Source organism: Myotis brandtii, unplaced genomic scaffold (assembly GCF_000412655.1).
Source record: "Myotis brandtii unplaced genomic scaffold, ASM41265v1 scaffold1418, whole genome shotgun sequence".
NCBI lineage: Eukaryota > Metazoa > Chordata > Mammalia > Chiroptera > Vespertilionidae > Myotis > Myotis brandtii.
In genome coordinates, this window is record NW_005355071.1 from 638,191 (window position 1) to 653,300 (window position 15,110).

A 15,110-nucleotide genomic window follows, 5' to 3' on the forward strand; every position below is an offset into this window, starting at 1 on the left:
TTCCCTGTCTTCTAATTCGCTAATTCGGTCCTCCACTTCTCCTAGTCTACTGTTGAAACTTTCAATGGTGTTTTTTATTGCAGCTATATCACTCTTCATTTCTTCTTAGTTCTTACATAATTTATTGTTTTTTCATCTGTTTCTTCTTGCTTCTTGCATAAGTTGTTGATTTTTTCCTCCATCCAGTTTATGCACTCTAGGACCCTTAAGCTGAATTCTTTTTCTGTCATGTTGCATGCCTCTGTATCACTTAGCTGCTTTTCTGGCGAGTCCTCCTTTTTTTTCCTTTGGGGGTTTCTTTGTCTACCCATGTTTGATCGTACTGCCATATCTAGATGTTGAGTAGTTCAGGGGCTGCCCCTTGGGTGGCAGTGGCTCCTGGGGCTGTGGTTGCTCCTCTGGCGGTTGTTGTAGCAGCTGCTCCTCCGTTGGCAGGAGCTCCTGTGGTGTGTGCTGTTCACCGCTGTGATGGCTCCTCTGGCTGGTGGGGGGAGGCTTCACACACAGCTGCTGTTCCTCAGACAGAGGATGTGCTGATCACGAGGCTGCTCTTCCTTGTATGGGGCGGGCTACACACGCAACTGCTACTCCTTGAGCTGAGGCAGACTGCTCACGTGGCTGCTGATCCTTGAATGGGGGCTGGCTGCACGCTGCTGTTGTTCCTCTGATGTGGTGGGCTGCTTGTGGGGCTACTGCTCCTAGGACCGGCTGCTGCTCGTTGGACAGGTGCAGGCTGTTGTGGTTCTGGTCCTCGGACCAGTGCGTGCTGCATAGGGCTGCAGCTCCTCGGATGTGGGCGGTCTTCTCTTGTGGCTGCTGCTCCTCAGACCAGGGGGGGCTGCTGCTGCTCCTCTAATGGGGCCGGGCTGCTCGCAGAACTGCTGCTCCTCGGATGGGGGTGGGCTGCTCACACAGCTGCTGTTCCTCAGATTGGGCAGGCTGCTCGTGCGGCTGCTGCTGCTTGGGCAAGGGCAAGATGCTTGTGAAGCTGTTGCTCTTCGGACTAGTGCAGGGTGCGGGCTGTGCGCAGCTGCTGCTCCTTGGATGGGGGCGGGCTGCACAGGGCTGCCGCTCCTCAGAAGTAGGAAGACTGCTCGTGTGGCTGCTGCTCCTCAGACAGGTCGGACTGCTTGCATGGTTGCTGCTCTTCGGATGGGGAAGCGGGCTGCTCACACAGCTGTTGCTCCTTGTACAGGGGCAGGCCACATGAGGCTGCCTCTCTTAGGCTCGAGGCAGGCTGCTCACAGGGCTGATACTCCCTGGACAAGAGCACGCCACTCACGTGTCTGCTGTTCACGTGGTTGAAAAAGTAATGTGAAAAGAAGTAGGAAATAAAGGAACAAACAAAAAAAAAAGAACAAAATAATAAAAAAATATAAATGAAAAATTGAAATGTCATTCCTTTGGCTGGCTTAAGATCCCAGTTTTCTGGAATGTCTGTGATTTTTGTTGTTGTTGTTATTGTTGCTGGGACTCCCTTAGCATTTCTTATAGAACAGATCTGTTGGCGATAAATTCTCTTAATTTTCTTTCGTCTAAAAATGTCTTTACTTCTGCTTTATTCCCGAAGGACATTTTCACTAGACATTGAATTTTGGGTTGACAGTTCTTTTCTTCTGGGATTTTAGAAGAATTGTGACACCTTCTTGTGGCTTCTGTATGGCAGGTGAGAGCTCTGCCATCATTCCTCCTCAGGTCTCTTCTGACTCCAAGGTCCTGCTCAAAAGGAGGCAGGGCAGGGAGGAGAAAGAACTCTGGGCACTGGGAGTTGAACCACAGTTTTACTACTTCCAAGTTGAGTGACACTGGATGAGTCCCTCCATCACTCTGAGCCTCAGCTTTGACATTATTGCTATGAGAGCTGGAGACTGGATGGTCATACTAAAGGCCTGTCTTATGGCCCTGACATTCTCTGGGTCCCTGAGAATTATCAGACTCCCAAGATGAAGAGTTCCTGAAGAGGACCAATAGACCATACAGAAACACCCTCTGGTCCTACCTGTCATGGGGGAAGTGGCTTGAGTCCTATACCTCTTGCTTCCCCTCTTCTGTCTGCCCTGGCCCAGATTGGTCTGCTGAGGCAAGGGGGTTTCTTAGCAGCCCAGCTCTCAAATCCTGATCAGCTAAGGGAAGTCCCTCATTTGCTCTCATCGAGTCATTTCAAAGTCCCCCCTCAGTGGGCAGGGGGAAACTTCCAGGACCACCCCATGTTGCCCCCTCACCCTACAATACATTCCAGCATGCTGGGTTCCCCAAAACATTCCCATGTTATTTCATGCCTCCATTTTGTTTTCTCCCTTGTGCACTTGGCAAGGTTTTGTAGAAACAGTAGTAGCTCTTTCCTTCGCCTTTTTTCTAGTATGCCTCAGTTTTCTCACCCATAAATTGGGGATAATAATAATACCCACCTCAGGAAGTTATTGTCAGAATTAAATGAACTATTCCCTGTGAAAATCTTTGAACTATGTTTGGTCCATTGTAAGTACTCCATAAACATCAACTCCATTATTATACTATCATTGACACTATTATAGTGTAGTGATTGAGTGCACAGACCCTAGAACCAGATTGTCTATGTTCAAATCCAGGCTCCAACACTAGCTGTGTCACCTCAGTCAAGTCACGTAACCTCTGTGCTTCAGTTTTCTCACCTTTAAAAGGGCCATTATTATGACCCCACCTCATTGGATTGTCACAAGGATCAAATGAGATACACAGAGCCTGACACACTGCCAGCTCTCAATAAATGTTAGCTATTCTTGTGATGATGATTGTCATCATTCCAGCTGCTGTTCTCCTCAGAAAGAGAGGCACCCCAGGGAGGGGAGGTCTCTACCAGAACTGATATTAGGGAGGGACAACCATGTACTCAGGTAACTCCTGGGCCACCACAGGTTCCAGATTCTGTGACACTTCCTACTTTTGGGAAGACCCCGCCGCCCTGCCCAGTTCCTGCATATCAACTCAATTCCAGGAATCAACCAGGGTACCCCTGACCTGCCATCTGAAGCCCTAGCAGCATGTTCCCCCAGGGTCTGCCTGGGGTGGAATTTGTCCCACACTGGAGCCCCAGACTCTAGTCCTGGCTCTGTACCCTGATTTTCTGTGTGATCCTGGGTGAATCCCTCTTCCTTTCTGGGCCTCATTTTTCTATCTGTAACATAAGAAGTGTGGCCAGGTGGTCTGTAAGGCATCTCCCAGATGGGGAAGTCCTGATATTACTCCCTGTGGTCATTCCAGGGCTGAGCTAGCCCAGTGCCTGACATTAAACATGTGATGAGTCCAATCAGACTTAAGTGGACAGATTATAGTAACAGACAAATGCTCCAACCCAGTCCCTCCCATGCTGCCTATTTGCCTTATGGCCCAGCCTTTAGTCATCACTGGCTGCCCAGCTCCTCAACTTCCATAACTCATGGGTTGAGGGCAGAGCCTTGCTTCTGCCTGGGGGCTGGAGCACTGGGGATCAAGCAGGAATGTTTCTGGGTTTATTTTGGTCCTCTAAATTGGAAGGCTGGAGGCCCTAATTTAGCTCTCCTTGCCTGGAGTGGGAGCCCAGGCTGGGGTGGCCTGCCTTAGCTGCCAACCATGAGCCCCACACCAGACCACAGCCCAACCTCAGAGCTGCCTGTGGCCAGCCCTACATAGCAACACCCCAGACAACAAAAGCCCCTTAACCCTCCTCCTCTAGTGGTGACCATGGTAGTGGCTGCTGATGCTTTGGGGCTTAGTGGGATGGGGCCCAGAATAGGAGGTAGGGTGGCTGTCAGACACTAGGAAGGCATAGACCGTCCTTGTGCCAACATTGGACAGCATCCTTCTAAGAGTCTTGGTAGGGCCACATGGGCTGCCCACTCTGAGTGAGGCCAGGCTGAGGAAGAGTGTGACAAATGGAAACTAAGGCCTAGGGCAGTAGTTCTCAACCTTGGCTGCACATTAGAATCACCTGGGAATCTTTTTAAAATCCTGATTTCTGGGCCTCATCCTCTGGAAATTCTGTTTCTTTGTTATGGGGTGAGGCCACAACATTAGTAACAAAGAAACAGAATTTCCGGAGGATGAGGCCCAGAAATCAGGATTTTAAAAAGATTCCCAGGTGATTCTAATGTGCAGCCAAGGTTGAGAACCACTGGCCTAAAGGGCCACTGGGCTCTGAGGAACAGGGCAGCTGTTTTCCATCTTCACTGAGGGCTGAGGTGAGGGAGAGGAAACAGGCGGGCAAAACAGTGAGAATGATTGAGGGTTTAAAAGACTAGCCATTGATCCTAGGCAACAAACTGGACCTCCAGACTTCACCTTCAACCGCCCTCCACACCACCCAACCACCAGACTTGCCAGCAAAGACTTGATTGGAGTCTTTCTTTAATTAAAATATCTTAATGACCCTCTACTTCCAGGGGAAAACATCCCTGCATTCAAATTAAGGCCCTTCACAATGCACCTGGCCTGGCCTACCTTTCTATATCACTCCCCGCACCTGCCCACCCTACAATATGACCACCCTGGCTGCTGGGTTTCCCCAGACTCTACCATGCTCTTGCATGCCTCCATTTTGTTCCCTCTGCCTGGGAAATCCTTTCTCCCTTGTCCACTTGGTGACCTCTTCCTTATTGTTGAAGCTCCAGCTCAAATGTTCCCAATTCTGATACAAAGTGAACTGTTCCATCTTTTGAGCTTCCACAGCATTACCATCACACCTTTATTCTTTCCATCAGTATTTATAGAGCATCTAATATACATCAAACCCTGTTCTGGGCACTTGAATGGTAAAGATGATAAGTTGCAGACCCTGCCCTCCTGTAGCTTATAGGCAGGAGAGACAGATAACAGCTCAGCATACAAATAAATGCACAAGGTAATTTCAGAAGGTGAGGTGTATAGGGTTCGTGGGCAACTGTTGAACATGCAGCTCTGAAGGCAGGGAGCCCTGATCTGTAGCATCTGCTGATTTCTATGCTGTATATACTCCCAGCTTGGCTATTCCAAGCTACCAACAGGAAGTCCCTGAACGCTGAGCTGGTAAGTGCCAGTGAGAGGCAGCTCCAGCACACTGCTGGTACATGCCAAACATAAAAGAAAACAAGTTAATAGAAGAGAGAGTAACTGGGACTCAGAGGTGAGGGGGGGGGGTTACTAGATTAGATTAGATTGGATGGGGAGAGAGGGTCAGGGAATGCCTCTCTGAAAAGGTGACATTTAGTGGGTAACCTGAATGACAAGGAGCCAGCCATGAAAATATGTGGGGAAAGTTATGGGCACAATGGATTTTTCAAAATACCTTTTTCTATTGAGGCATAATTTACATACAGTCAAGTGCATTGATGTTAAGTGTTACAGCTCCATGAATTTTTACGTATGTATCAACTTATGGGACCACCACCTAGACCAGTGATGGCGAACCTTTTGAGCTCGGCGTGTCAGCATTTTGAAAAACCCTAACTTAACTCTGGTGCCATGTCACATATAGAAATTTTTTGATATTTGCAACCATAGTAAAACAAAGACTTATATTTTTGATATTTATTTTATATATTTAAATGCCATTTAACAAAAAAAATCAACCAAAAAAATGAGTCCGCGTGTCACCTCTGACACGTGTGTCATAGGTTCGCCATCACTGACCTAGACGGAGACGTTGCCAGGACTCCAAAAGGCTCTCGCCAGCCTCTTTCCAATTAGTTATCCCCCATCCTGCCCCAAGTGTAACTACTATTTTGACTTCTATGCTCATGATTAGGATCTGCCATTCTTTGAAGTTCATTGACATGGGATGTAAGTGGGGCATGCGTTGGTGCGTTCTTGTCAACATTGGACTTCATTCACTCAACATAATGTCTTGGAGCTTCAATCAGGTGGTTGCACATCACAGTAGATTTTTTTTCATTGCTGTACAGTATTCCCTCATGTGACTGTGCCCTGGTTGTTCAACTGTAATGATCTGTGTCCCTGCCAGTCTACTCCTCAAGCCCAAGAGATGACTGTGTATAACCACGGGAACAGCCTGAGTTTGGGGTCCAACTGATGGGTGTTGTAACGTGGGCTCAACCACTCCAGAGCAGGAGGATTTGGAGCAAGGCATTACCTTCTGTCTTTTTATCTGCAAAATGGAGAGGGTTATGGCAAGTCCTCCTACAGTTGAGGCCGAGAGTTGGGGTGATGATACACAGTAAGCACTTAGTGGAGGCCCTGCTACTTGAAGACTCTGGGGTGCCTCCTCTTCCTTAGCCTGTGCATGTATGTACATGTGTGTGTGTGTGTGTGTAGACAGTGAATGTGTGGCTGTGTTTTGTGCCTTGTAAAGGCTGCTGAGATTGCTTTGGGGATGGCTGGTATAAGGGACAATTTTGAGGCCAGAGGTACTTCCACTGCATAGTGGGCCTGACATTTGAGGTGCGTCCTTGCAAGGCAGGGTCAGAATGCATATAGAGAAAGAAAGAGGCAAGGGACTCCTGAGCTCTGTGGCTGTCCATGGAGAGGCAGGGTCACGTGGGCTTCTGCTCTCAGTCTCTGCTCCCTCCCTACACTCTGCCTGGGGAGGGAGCCGGGCCGTGATCATTCTGCACTTCACATATGCAGGAACCGAGGCTCAGAGAAGTGACTTAACCAAGGTCACATAACTTGGCAAGTGTTGGAGGAGAGATTCAAACCTGGGTTTAACCCAAAGTCAGTGGGTTGAGGGCATCTTGTGTGTGTTGGGCCACGGACCTTGAGGGTGTTGATCCATAATGCTCATAAACAGTTGTAGGAAGAGGGGCCCAAGTTTACCAGGGATACAGCAGTGGGCAAAGAAGATGTGGCCCTGTACCAGAGAAATTGCAACAGATCCCTGAGTCAGAATGGAGACAGCATAGCTGGACAAGCAGGTTGGGGCTCTGACCCAGAGAGGGCAAAGAAGACGTGGCCCCTGTCCCAGAGGAGGGCCTTAGAACTGGTGCTGTGGAATGCAGAGGGGGTTACCTGGGGAACTCTTGCCAATACATCCCCAAATAATGGGGCTCACCTAGACATCACATCCTCTTTCTTCTCTCTGCACTTCCCAGAAGAGAGAGGAGGCAGGAGGGGAGGAGCGCCTAATGGGAAACATGTGTGCTTAACATTCCAGCTGCAGCTTCCTGCCTGCCTTCTCCCTGACCCTCCCCTCGCTTGCCCACCAGCTTGTGTCCATGTACAGCCTTGTCCTTGGTGCTGCTACCTCTGGCCCTCCAACACCCCCAAGTTTGCCCCCTGGGCCTGATGGCCAATCTTTCTGCATGATAGACCTTTCTCCTTTATTCACTCTTTGCCCTTTCTTTCCCTGGCCCTTTGGAGCTCCCAGCCAGGCAGGCAGAAGGCTGAGGAGGAACCCTGTACAAGCATAAGAACACATGGCTCTCAGGCAGCAGTGGCTGGGCATCTCACGAGCCCCACTTCCTTGATGGAGAAAAGCAGAACTGAGTCCAGCTCAGGGCTGGGAGTAGAGCCCTGCGGGGAGAAAGGAGCCTGATTGGATTCTGTTGAGACCAGAGGGCTTCTGGGCATAACAGGGACTGGGGTATGGTAAACTTGGGCCCCTCTTCCTGCAACTGCTTGCTTGACATTCATTCAACACATCATTATGGAGCATCAGCTTGGGACCAGGTGATGGCCTGGGTGCCAGGGATACAGAAGTGGGCAAAGAAGACGTGGCCCCTGTCCCAGAGAAATTGCAACAGGTCCCTGAGACCTCAATTTGGGTTTAAAATCCCAGCCACAGAATCCGCCCTTCATTCCTGAAAACCTGGAGAAACCTGGGGCCCAATTTCCAGGAAAGCTAAAACCTAATACAAGGCTCAAATCTGGATCTCCTGACTACCACCCCCTCACCCCCTTGACAAAATTCTTCTCATTAGAGTCCTAGTTTCACTGGATGAGCTGGAAGGCACTTTAATCATGCCTAATAGCCTGGAGATTTACAAAGGAAGCTATAAGTGGAAAAGACCCAGCCTGCTCCCCTCCTCTGTGTTCCGCAGCATTATGCTCACCCTTGCCTGCATAGCAAGGATCACAGGCTGCCTTCTCTCATCATTTATTGCTGTGTCTGTCTCATGCACTGGATGAGGGACTCCTTGAGGGCAGAGCTTGTGTTCTCTCCATCTCTGCCTTTTCAGGTCCTGGACCAGACAGACACCAAGAAGCAATTCAGTGGGTGCCTGTGGCATAGAATCCACTGCTTTGCTCCCTAAATACAGTTTTTTCAGTGTATGCCCTAAGTGCAGGCACTCTGGAGGCAGGCAGCTTGGGTTTGCATTGTGGATCCATCACTCACTAACTGAAACTTTGGGCTGATGACTCAACTTTGAAAGCCTTGCCTTTCTCCTTGGTAAAATGGGGATGCTTGTAGTATTGACTTTATGGGGCTGCTGTCATGGCACCCAAAATAGTGCCTGCTACATAGTAAGTGCTCAATCTGTGTTCACTACTGCAACATCACTACTAGCATTTTCAGTCAAAGATGTAAAAAGCTATCTCCCATACAGGCTGCCAGAAGTGGATATTCCTCATATATGACCATCTGAAGGGTTGGCACTAGCCTAATTCTTCTCAAACTTTCTCCTGCATAAGCATCACCCAGGGATCTTATTAAAATGCAGATTCTTCACAGCCAGTGTGCTCAGTGGTTGAGTGTTGACCTATGAACCAGGAGATCATGGTTCGTTTCCCAGTCAGGGCACTTGCCCAGGTTGTGGGCTCGATCCCCAGTAGGGGGGTGTGCAGGAGGCAGCCGATCAATGATTCTCTCTCATCATTGATGTTTCTATCTCTCTCTCCCTCTACCTTCCTCTCTGAACTCAATAAAAATATATTTAAAAATAAAATGAAATGCAGATTCTGAGGGGGTGCAGAGGCAGCCGATCAATGATTCTCTCTCATCATTGATGTTTCTATCTCTCTCTCCCTCTACCTTCCTCTCTGAACTCAATAAAAATATATTTAAAAATAAAATGAAATGCAGATTCTGACTCAGCAGGACTGGGGTGGGGCTGGAGATGGTGCATGTCTTACAAGCTTCCAGGCAGGGCTGATGCTCCTGGGCCAGGGACACACTTGGAGGAGCCCTTGCCAATATTAGCTACCAGGGAGAGTTCTTGTCTACTGAAAAGCCAGTGTCAGACCCTGTTCTAAATGGCTTGTATGCACTTTCTCACCAAATCTTTGCCACAGCCCCAGAGGATATGTATTGTGATTCCCATTTTACAGATGAGCAAGCTGAGGCGCAGAGAAGGCAAATGACTTTCCAAAGGTTACATAGCTCGAAGTGGCAGAAGCAGGATTTTTAACTCAGACTAGTCTGGCTCCCAGCCCCTATTTTTCCCTATTCTGGCAAAAGCTTCTCTGTGGCCTGGAATCCCCTAGACTAGAGGATGTCTGTCCCACTGAGAGAGCAATGCACACAGCATTCAAACAAAGTGACAGCAAAAACCACTCCCATGGCACAGATCTTGAGAGTGTCCAAAGCATTTGCCTGGCCGCCATGGGCCTGGTAGGCAAGCAGGGCAGTGACTAGGATCCCAGTTGAAGCTGGTGAGTACTGAGAGAACTGTGAGAGTCGGTATGAGGTCAGGCAGAAGGATGGAGGAAGGCCCATTGGCTGCCCAGGCCTAGTTTCCTGAGGGATGGCCTTTTGGTGGGGTCCCATGACCTAGGAGCTGTTCCTCCTCCCCATCAAGGTTGCCATACCCATGGCCACTGATTGTCACTGGTCCAAAGCTCAAGATTCTGAGGTTTAACCATAGGATCCATTTATGTATTTGGAGTAAAGTGTCAAACCATCAAGGAGAACCCTGTTCTCACTGGCCTCTTTATCATAAGGCAAAACCACAGTTGAAACAGAGAGAACTTGGTACTTCTGGCAGCTCCATGCCTCAGAGTTGCTCTGTTCCAGCCAAACCTGGAGACACCTCCCACCTCCCAGACCCCAGATCACCCCCATTCTCATCCCCAACTAGGCCCATGGAAACTTTTTCTCCTCACACAATGCATAATATAATGAATGTGTACTACCTTCTTAGTTCTTCCCTAGGTTTCCTAACCTGGAGCCATGGACCTATAGGGTATATGAGAGATGCATTTCTGGGGTCTGAGAATCAGCTAGAATTGTAGGCCAGATTGTGTGAGGATTTGTTTTCTGGGGTGGTTAACCATAGCTTTTACTGTTCATTTACTAGTTTAGTAAATATTGATAGAATGCCTTCTTATGCAGGGCCCTGAATTGAGCACTAGAGGTACAGTGATGAGTGAGATAGACATCCCTACCTCTAGGAGTTTCCAGTCCAGGGGGAGTGAGTGAATGAATAAGCAAACAAAACTATCTCCATGTAAGGACAGAAGGTGATGCTGGGGCCAAGACTCTGTCTAGTCCAGTGTCATTCACTCCATAAATTGGCACTGCAAACATTTTTGAAGGGTGCCCAGGCCAGGGGCGGGCACGGGGGCAAACCCAAAAGGGATCTCCAGGCTCAGGGCTCTCAGTGTGGGGCACTGACCACCATATACACATAGTGTTTCAGTGGGCATGGGCCAATGGAGCTGCAGACTAGAATGAGCATTTTTAGCCTGGGATCTCTGGGCCTGACACATTTTTGTGTGTGTGTGTGTGTGGCCAAGAAAGCCACTCCCACCTTCATCCCCATTCTCAATTTATCCACTTTCAAAGCAGACTGCCTATGGGGGAATCTCCCCCCACAGCCCTCTCACCCCACAGGCAGCTCTTCTCCTAGCCTGCTGGGTGGGCTCTGTACCTTCCTGGGGCCTCACTCCCTGAGAAGGTCCAGCTGGTAAGCCCAGCTGGGGGGTTAAGGGAGAATGGGGCCCATCTGGAGGGGACTTGAAGTGAGCCAGAGGGGCCAGCAGGGAGGGAACGTCCCTTGGGAACAGAGCCTGGGCTGGGAGAACTCTCAAAATGGCACAAAGAATAAAAGGGAAAGCCAGGTGTCTGAGTTGGCATTCATGAGAGCTTTCCGAAGCCTGAGAACACATTCAGAGGTCACCTTCACTCACCCCGCCTCCATCCAGGATGCACTTCAACTGTTTTGAATCTGAGTGAATATCTCCAGTTTCCAAAGGTTCTTGGCTGGCAACTTACCACTCTCCCTGCCCATCTCCATGGCACCATTCTCTTTCTTCTCTGGTGGCTACTGTGGCCCAGGTCTGGGGTGATGTCTGGGAAAGGGGAGAAATGGACCTGTAGTTGAAGGAATCTTCTCTGCTTGGAAGGCCTTCAGTCTCATGGGGGAGACAAAGCCTAAATGATTTGCTCCAATATACCATGGTTGGTGCTATGGATCTTCCGAGAAAGGAGAAAGTAAGTCTGTGGTTGGTAGGACTGGGAGAGTAAGGAAAGGACTTACAGAGGAGACTTGGATAAGAGAGGAAAGACTCTATGGGCAGAAGGCCCTCTCAGACCTCCAGGGTCTGGTCTGGTTGCTCAAATCCCCATGTGATGCTCAAGCCCCTTCTACCATATTTCATTCAAATGCTGTACCAACCTCTATCTTCCTACTTCCAGAGGCAGGGAGCTCATTCACTCTCAAGAAAGAGATCATTTCAGGATAGCCCTAACTCTAAGGAAGTTCTTACTTTATATATATTTTTTTTTATGAGAGATAGAGAGAGAGAGAGAGAGAGAGAGAGAGAGAGAAACATGGATCAGCTGCCTCCTGCACACCCCCTACTGGGGATCATGCTGCAACCCAGGCATGTGCCCTGACTGAAATCGAACCAACAACCTCTTGGTGCATGGGATGATGCTCAACCAACTGAGCCACACTGTCCAGAACCAAGAAAATTATTTCTTGAATTAGGCTGAAATTCATTTCTTTGTGGCGTCTGCCCTTGGGTCACAGTGCTGCCTCCTGGGGCCACCTAGACTCTGTCTTCTCCCTCTGCTCTCAAAGAGCCCCTTAGAAGCCTGAAGTATCACCATCACCATAATCCCTGAGTCTTCTCCAAGCCACACAGCTCCTTCAATTGTTCCTCATGAGGCCAGGGCTCTGGCTTCCTTCCCTGTCTGCTTTTGCCTCCCTGGCTGTTCTCCTGTGTGTCTGGGGCTCCCTTAATATGTGTGGCTGAGAGCTGACACCAGATTCCAGGGCAGTCTGTCACCTCCTTGTTCTGAAATTTTCTATGCTCCTTACAGATGCAGCCTATGGCTCCTTGGACCTATTTGGGAGCAAATAAGTCCTGCCCTCTCACCCATCTCTCCTTGGCCAGGCTGCATCTGGAGATTGAGTTTTAGGATCCCTGAGTAGGACCTGACATTTCTACCCATCACACTCACTTTGTAAGGTTCAGCCCCTCCTTGTCTGTCAGGAATTTTTTGAAAACAGACTCTGAATGTTGATGAAATTAGCTCTCCCAGCTACAATTAGTCCCATGGTCAAACCTGATCAGTGAGCATCTATGTCTGCATATGTGTCACCAGGCACTTGTATCTGCGGATTTATCCTAAAACACCTTGTCAGATGCCTGGAGGTGAGAAGTCAGTTCCTCCCACCACACTGTCCTGCAGCCCCGGGATCCTGAAGGAGGTACCAAGTATGTCCAGGAGTTGATGGCGGACCCATGGACAAAAGGGGCAAAATGTCAATCACTCTGCCTGGTCAGCCAGCTGACCTTTATGGAGGCTTGTTGGAGATTCTGAGTGTGATGGGGTTCTGCAGGGAACATCCAAATACATCAGTCACTTCCTCTGCCCTCTGGGAGCTTCCAGTCTTACAAGAAGAAAGATGAGATGGGTTCCTAAGGCAATGGGGTAGACTGAATAAAGTCCCCTAAAGATATCAGGTCCTCTGTACTCATAAAACTACAGGATGTTGAGAAAAGACACAGGAAAATATTTAAACAAGTGGAAGAATATACCATGTTCATGGATTGGTAGAATAAACATCATTAAAGTGTACATACTACCCAAAACAATCTATGGATTCAATGCAATCCCCATTAAAATACCAATGGCATATTTCAGAGACCTAGAACAAACTCTTCAAAAATTCTTCTGGAATGAAAAAAGACCCTGAATAGCCACAGCAATCTTGAAAAATAAGAACAAAGTTGGAAGGATCACAATACCACATACAAGTTATATTATAAAGCTACTGTACTCAAAACAGCCTGGTACTGACACAAGAACAGGCATATAGACCAATGGAACATAACAGAGAACCCCAAAATTGTCCCAAGCCATTATGCTCAATTAATATTTGACAAAGGAGGCAAGAGCATACAATAGAGTCAAGACAGTCTCTTCAATAAATGGTGTTGGGAAAATGGGACAGATACATGCAAAAAAATCTGAAACTAGACCACCAACTTATATCATACACAAAAATAAAACCAAAATGGATAAAAGACTTAAATGTAAGACATGAAACCATAAAAATCTTAGAAGAAACCATAGGCAGCAAAATCTCAGACATCTCTTGTAGCAATATCTCTACCAATACAGCTCCTAAGACAATGGAAACTAAGGAGAAAATAAACAAATGGCACTACATCAAAATAAAAAAGCTTCTGCAGAGCAAAAGAAACCATCAACAAAATAACAAGAGAACCCACTGCACGGGAGAACATATTTGCCAATGATACATCTGATAAGAGGTTAATTTCCAAAATTTATAGGGAACTCATAAAACTTAACAAAAGGAAGATAAACAATCCAATTAAAAAATGGGAAAAGGACCTAAATAGACAATTCTCTAAAGTGGGCATACAGAAGGCCAAGAAGCAAATGAATAAATGCTCAAAGCCACTAATCATCGATAGATACAAATCAAAATGACAATGAGGTACCACCTCTCACCTGTCAGAATGACTACCATCAACAAATCAACAAACGACAAGTGCTGATGAGGATGTGGAGAAAACGTAACCCTCATGCACTGCTGGTGGGAATGCAGACCGGTGCAGCCTCTGGGGAAAACAGTATGGAGTTTCCTCAAAAAATTAAAAATGGAACTCCCATTTGACCCATTGCTCCCACTTCTAGGAATATATCCCAAGAAACCAGAAACACCAATCAGAAAGGATATATGCTCCCCTATGTTCATAGCAGCACAATTTACCATAGTTAAGATTTGGAAACAGCCTAAGTTCCCGTCAGCATATGAGTGGATTAAAAAACTGTGGTATATCTACACAATGGAATACTAAGCTGCTTTAAAAAAGGAGGAACTTTTACCATTTGCAACAGCATGGATGGAACTGGAGAGCATTATGCTAAGCGAAATATGCCAATCAGAGAAAGATAAATATCACATGATCTCACTTACTTGTGGAATATAAGGAACAACATATACTCATAAACAATAACAGATCCACAGACAGAGAAGCATAGATCAGACTGTCAAACCTCAGAGGAAGGTAGAAGATCATATATGCATAACCCAGGAACACAGACAATAGGGTGGTGAAGGCTTGGAGTGGGGGTCAGGGGGAAGGCTGGGAGAGGTAAATGGGGGAAAAGCGGACATATGTAATACTTGCAACAATAGATATTTTTTAAAAAGAAATAAAAAGCATTTGCATTTTGCCTCAAATCTTATCTAATAAAGAGGGAATATGCAAATTGACTTCCATGCAGTAATGGTCAAGATGGCTGCACCCACAGTGGAGGCAGGGATTCCCTAACACAAGATGGCTGTGCCCACAGCAGAGGCCAAGTTCCCATAACGAGCCTTAACGAGCAATCAGCAGGGACCTGAGGCTGCCTGGTGGGGCTTGACGGGGACCTCAGGCCATGCCCCCCGCCCTGGTGCCAGGATGGGGGACCTCAGGCCATGCCTCCCACCCAGCAGGGCTTGACAGGGGACCACAGGCCACACCTCCCACCCTGGCACCAGGCTGGGGGACCTCAGGCCATGCCCCCACCCCGGCACCAGGCCAGAGGACCTGAGGCTGTGCCCCCCACCTGGTGGGGCTTGACATGGGACCACAGACCATGCCCCCCACCCAGCGGGGCTTGACAGGAGACCTCAGGCCGTGCCCCCCACATGAGGGGCTTGACGGGTACCTCAAGGCATGCCCCCTGCCCGGGCCTGGGCCAGGGGACCTCAGGCTGTGCACCCCACCACGGGCCAGGGCACCCCAGGCCATGC